We start from the raw sequence: 6802 nt of genomic DNA, 5'->3' as shown, positions 1-6802 counted from the left end.
GTTTATGATATTTAAAATAGTATTGGTTATGTCATGCAGTGGCATTATCTTGAAAGGAAGTATCTTTGTTTGTGGATAGATATCCATGACATAGGAATCCCATTTAAGTCCAAGAATGTTTCTTAGAGCTCTGTTCTGAAGAACTTGTATTTCCGAGATCTGATTTTTGCTGGCAAAACCCCATGTGCATGATAAATAAAATAGGTGGGAATGAATCATAGCGTAGTAGATGGCAAACAAAACGGAATGAGGATTATTAATTTTTAAATGTACTCGTTTTATGTATTACATAGGATAAATCTAGAAGGATGCTTGGATTTGTACTTTGAAACTCTAGATATTTCAATAATACTACTGCAATTTGCACTTTGAATGATACTCTAGTCCGCAGCATACTAGAATACTGTTACATATTTAGGACCTTTCTGAATCAAACCACATCCTTGAAACAGTGAAGGTTCAAAAGCGATTTTTGCGATACTTGTATCTTAAAGTAAATAATAATGATTCATTCTTGTATCCATCATTATTTCTAGCAGGAATGCTGGATTACAACACTCTCGAATCTTGTCGCCAAATTTATCTTGGGAAACTCTTCTATAAGTATGTATAATACAAATTAACTGAAAGAGATCAGTTTATTTGTTCCCAATAATTGTACTAGAGCAAGATCTCATGCACTGTTTTACACACCCAGAAGCCGCACAAACGCATGTCAGAATTCACCCATCAAGGGGGTGATTCGCTTGCTGAATACAGCTACTGCACTTCGGTAGTTTAGCTGATATCTGCTTTCTATTCATTAACTTATAAGTTGGCGGCCTCCATGTTGTAGTGGTTAAGACGCTTGACTTACACACGGAAAGTCCCGGGTTCGATTCCTGGTGAGAACACAAAAATTAAATGTGATTTTTCTCAAGGCTGGGTGTTCTGTGATGTAATTCACCAATGTTATTGGGCCTCCTGGCCTGTTGTGGTGCAAAAAAAACTTATGACTTTAATATACAGTCTGTATTATATGATGGGTTAAACAGCCCGCGCAATAATGCAGGCTGCAATTGTCAAATAAATATTATTTTCCCACTAATAAATATGTAGGTACATATATGAATATATATAAACATTTTGCAACAGAGATGAAGAACATTTTAGAGGAGGTAATATAGAAGTCTAGGCATCTACAGGACTTATGACCTGTCATTGGCTGGTGTAAGTAGCCACTTTACACACTGTGTGACATTCACCATTCTGCTCATCTTTGAATATCTATTTCCTTTCAATTCTTTCATCCGTAAAGGTTTTTTTGGTTTAAGAGCTGTAACCCACTTAAACCTGCCAATGACAGGTCATAAGCCCTGTAGACGCCTAGACTTATAAATTACCTTATCTAAAATGTTAATATTAACAGCTCCCCAGGGAGTTGAATCCAGTCCTTGTCTAAAAAAAATTGGACAAATAAAAATATTGTTGACATATATATATATATGAAGGAAATTTATAAATAAATAAATGCATTTATGTAAATATATTTTATTTAACATTCATGGCTACTTGGTATTAAGTTAGAAAAAACCATTACATTTTTCACAACGCAAGCATTAAATGCCACCTAAGCCATGGATTAAGCACTGTCTGAGATTAGTTGACTCGTGTTAGGATAATCCAGTTGACTTTTTTTACATACGTACAATGTTCTCGTTACTTGAAAGGAATTCTGGGGTTTAAGTCCCCGAACTATTTCTGAAAAGCATCCCTTATTAATTGTACTGAATTCTTTTGTCTAAGAATAACAAATGAAGGCAGAGCACGCGGTGAGCTTTAGTACTAAAATATCTAAGTAAATGCATTGATGTTTTACTAATAATCCATCGATTGGAATGAAATGATTTATTTTTATCTAAATTTCAAATATTGGAGTAATGTGGACATTTAGGGTTGATTTAATTCAGTTGATTTAATTAAAACTGATAAAATAACACGGGTAACTTCTATAACATGTAATTGTTGAGAATTTTTTTTATTAATTTTTGTTTAACTAAAGTGTAACCTATTTCCATTAATATGTTTTTATCAGTTTTGTTATCTACGTTAAAACATATTTATTATTTCAGCTAGATAAAAATGTCACTATTTACCCCGTCATTTTTTCATTGATTACAAAACAACTTTAAGAATCAATTCGGTATTATCAGTTTGCAAAACTCTGAAGTTAGCCTTCATCGATATTTAACCCCTTGCTTATATTCTTATACATTTATATTTTTACGTTATAATTTTCATTTTTTAAGAAGTTGATTAAAAAAAATACACTCTAAAATACGTTTATTTTATACAAAATACGTCAATTTTAATCATCATAATCATTCCCTTTCCGCATCTAATGGTGCATAGGGCACTGCTTTAGTACACCAATTGCAGCGTATCTTGATAATTTTTGTTACATGAAGGTAAGATGATCAGCCTTACGCTTCAGGTACTTGTCCAGGGACTATGAAATATTCCAGTGTGAAAACACCCTTCTAAATAAATATTTCATATCAACAAGGTCAATTTTATTTTATTATAGTAATTGTGTGTAAGATATTTTTAAAATAATGAAAATAATACCTAATTAGAAATGTATCGACGGATGAATTGCAAATTTAATAATTAGGTCAGTAGGACTTACGTATACGTAAAATATATGAAAAAATAAAAATAAAATAAAAGTAAAACATCATCATTCCATTCATAATTTTCTAGTCCGTTAGAATGAAGTCAAAATTTGTATACTCTAAAACCATGAAATTATACTGCATGTTTTCTGAATAAATCAAGAAAAAAAATCCCTTTCCACACCTAATTGTGTGAAGGGTGCTGCATTGGTACACCAATTGCTGCGTATCTTGACATTTTTTGTTACATGAAGGTAATATGATCAATCTTACGCTTCAGATCTGACTGGGCTGTGAAATATTTTAGTGTAAAAACACCGTATAAGATAAAAAGTTTATGTTTATCGTGTAGGGAATAGAACCCGAGACTTCTTGCATGGTGGGGAAACGCAATGACCATGACACCACGAGGCCGACGAAAAAAAGATATACATTAACAAAATCGTTCACTTTATTTTACTAGTTCAATTTTTGTAATATTGTTTATTCAATAGGAAGTTGAGATTAACGGAGAAAAGATATAATACTTAATTTTTTTTTGTTTGATTTGTTGCAGAATAATCAAGGTCGACTTGTGAAAACTTCCAGAAATCATCAAATGTGAGTATAATTGAAATATTTTTAACTATCTACATACTTTTGATTCTTCGTTACTTTCAATTAAACAACAAAGTCAAGAATAATTGATTTCTACATATATATATTTCAAAATACATTGGCGGACAAAGATATGAACTTCGACAAAATGTACACATTTCCAACGTTTGCTTTGACCTCCAAAGTCAGTTTTAACGTTTATAGAGCAGATACAACAGTTGTTCGCTTGTATTTCGGGTTGACTTTGCCCTGTCAAAGTGTTTGATTTTGATCTCGTTAAACTCCATTAGTGTTTAAAATAATATTATTATGTTAATGCATATCATTGGTATATCTTTTGAGAATGTATCTAGGTACCTGCTTATCAATCAAAAGTATTTTTTCAAGGTAATAGCAGGAATAAATAAAATAAATAAATTAACGACAGCAAATTTAAAACCTAAATAAGTTCTCCTTAATACCACGCGAACAAAGCCGCGGGTAGCAGCTAGTTTATAATAAGTAAAAAAATATTTATTTTAAAAAATAACAAAATAAACAAACCTCTCGCTGTTTCCTCGTACGGCTAAGAAGAGAGAATAGAACGCTACATCAGTCTGTCTTTGAATACAGACTTCGCTTCCTCTAAATTCATACATCTTCTCATTCCTACTATTGACATGTCCATCTTCAAGTATTTGACGGACTTGATCGTACCATGTCTTTTTCGGTCTTCCTAGCTTTCTGCATCCATCGACATTCGTATCGGACATCCTTTTAGTCATTATTTTGCTACTCATTCGCTCTATATGTCTAAACCAACGCAGCACTTCTTGATTCTGTTAAAAATGCATGTCTCAGCCTTACATGGTTTACGGATATTGACATTTGTGCATCTATCATAAATCGTTTTACCACACATTTACCTGAGAGATCGCATTTCGACAGCATTCATCCTGCTTTCATATATTTTTTTTCCAATTCCATACTTCCCTCCCATACATAAGGGTTGCCACTTATTTTATACTATTGTAAGAAATGAGAGTAATAAATAATATGCCAATTAAATAAACATTAAAATATCAAGATATAAAAAAATCAAATTAAAGTGTGGAAGGAAAGCATATTAGTAAATTTCCGCTAATCTCAAAATTTCAAAAGATAACCAACCTCGTCCCTGTTGATGTGCAGCAACCAATTGCAAACATTTTTTTTAAATACATTGGCACTTGTGAAGTTCTTTGAGGCTGCCGGAAGTTGCTTGAAAATTTTAGGAGAATTTAGGATTTTTAGTATTGAGGTGATTCTACAATGCAATATTTCACTGTTCGTGGACTAACACCTAAAACGTAAGATTTAACGCTAAGGCTTTACTTTCTTTATCACAAAAACTATCTGAATACGTTGCAATTGGAGTATTAATACAATGTCTTTAAGACTTCTGCAGAAAGGGAAATAATGACGTTTTTTTTCTTTAAAAAAATTAAGGTATCAGATATTTTCCAACGGAGATAAAACTGTTGAGTTTATACGTTAATGGTCTAATCAGCTGGGTTAAATAATCACTTAAAACACTGTAGCATTTACCATTCTGCCTATACTTAGTATGAACATAATGTAATCACTTAATTCAGCTGATGGCAGATTGTTAGCCTTGTGAATGCCTCTATTACTGTATTGTCAACAGCTTCATGTGTTGAAAAATGACCAATATTGATATACATTTTATCAGGGAAAAATCCATAATTTGGTCCAAAGGTTTTGATATAAATATAATACACATCTTGAGAAATCAAATACACTTTGCATCTAAATAATTATTATTAATTTTATGACCGACCAGGTTTGGAGCTGTACGTGCTCTTTTTTCGAGGTATAATTAAAAATCGAAAATAAATACAATTTTTTCATAAATTTTATATTTGACGCACTGACTTTGTGGTTCATTCATTAAAATAAAATAAATAAAACAACTTTGTTTTTAACCACTAATCATTTTTTCCACCGACCAGTTTCAAAGCAACGTTAGTTACGCAAACCTTGATGAAAAAACTTGTTTGCTTTGAAACCGGTCGGTGGAAAAAAAAATTAGTTAAAAACACAACACAAACAGTTGTTTTGTTTATTTTCCTTTTTTTTTATTTTAAGTGTTTTGAGTCTAAAACATATGGAAGTAATAAATCAAGTATTTATGTCAAGTGTTTGGGTTTGTGGAGGTATTGAGTGAGAGGTAAGGGGTTGAAATTCAATCCGGCCGGTGTTCAAAAAATAATTTAATATTAATTTTACAATTAAAAAAATATTAGGAACTATGCATTTTACATTTTATTAACAAAGGGAAAAAAAACATAATTTACATCGGTTTCGGGTATTTGACAAATTTTATAAAAAATTCACTACAATTTTAACCTGTTCTTTTCGAATGTACGTATTGGTACATGTTTTACTGAACCCAGATAACTGATATAAAAAGTCTGAAACACGATATTTCCTTCCGACGTTAAGGGTCATTGAATGACACGAGGGGTTAAATGCTAAGCCTAATTAATCAGTACCGATGTGCCCTTTATTATCCGAGCCTATTGTCCTCCAAGACTCAGCCTTAATTTAATATCGAGCCTCAGATAGGTACTGAAGGGCAAAAAAGGGCACTCGAATCAGAGCGTATCACGCACCAACTATTTTATAGCACTTGGAACAGTTGTACAATACCACAACTTCTGCAAATGGCATTGATAAATAATCAAGGCACTAGAGAGAAAATGTTAATGATATCATTACTGTTATTACTATTTTATTTGTACTAAAATACCAAAGGATGTCGTAAATTTAAAAAAAAATATATACTTGAAAATTAAAATATTACCTTCCGGGTTTAAACGGATAGTGACAAAAGTTTTGTTTGTCTTTGTACCAGAATCCAGAGCCCCAAATACAAAAGGAAATCAACAGCGTTACCCTTAAAATGTTTTTATTTGTATAAAAAATTTGAAGTATTATTGTCGGAAATCTATAAATGAACATGTGGGGTTCATAGTCCATAATCGATGAAACACGCGTGTTAAATTAGTTTACCCGAAGTAGACTAATGACCGACGATGCAATGTCATAATTTTCTATCGAATCCAATACATACGTATAATGCAACTCTATGAGTATTGCACATGAAATCAGAGTCTGCTGTACATTCACATCGTCCCTACCATAAAGAAATGAACTACATAGGAACGTCGTCTATAAAGAGACCACAGGACGCAGCCAACATCAGTCAGCTCGTTCCATCCAGATCAATGACGTCACTCAGTTCCAGCATGTAGTTCAAGTGCAGTTACTTCAACTCCTCATCGCCGAAACACTCGCCCGACATAATTCATTATTTATTCACCATGTAATAAATTAACATCAAACAGCAATCTTGTGTCTTCTCTGTCAATCTCCAACTGGGGTAGCAACTCCAACCAACCCCCAACAACCCAATCCTACAAACATGTCTAAAAATACGTATTTTAAACTTGTACAGTTTTCCATAGAGAAAATTCAACCATTGAATCAACAACTCAATAGGATTTGTG

The sequence above is a fragment of the Micrasema longulum genome, unplaced genomic scaffold (genome assembly GCF_059751315.1).
Source record: "Micrasema longulum isolate JH-2025_06_02 unplaced genomic scaffold, ASM5975131v1 h1tg001449l, whole genome shotgun sequence".
Lineage (NCBI taxonomy): Eukaryota > Metazoa > Arthropoda > Insecta > Trichoptera > Brachycentridae > Micrasema > Micrasema longulum.
Note: the sequence above shows the minus strand (reverse complement) of the source record.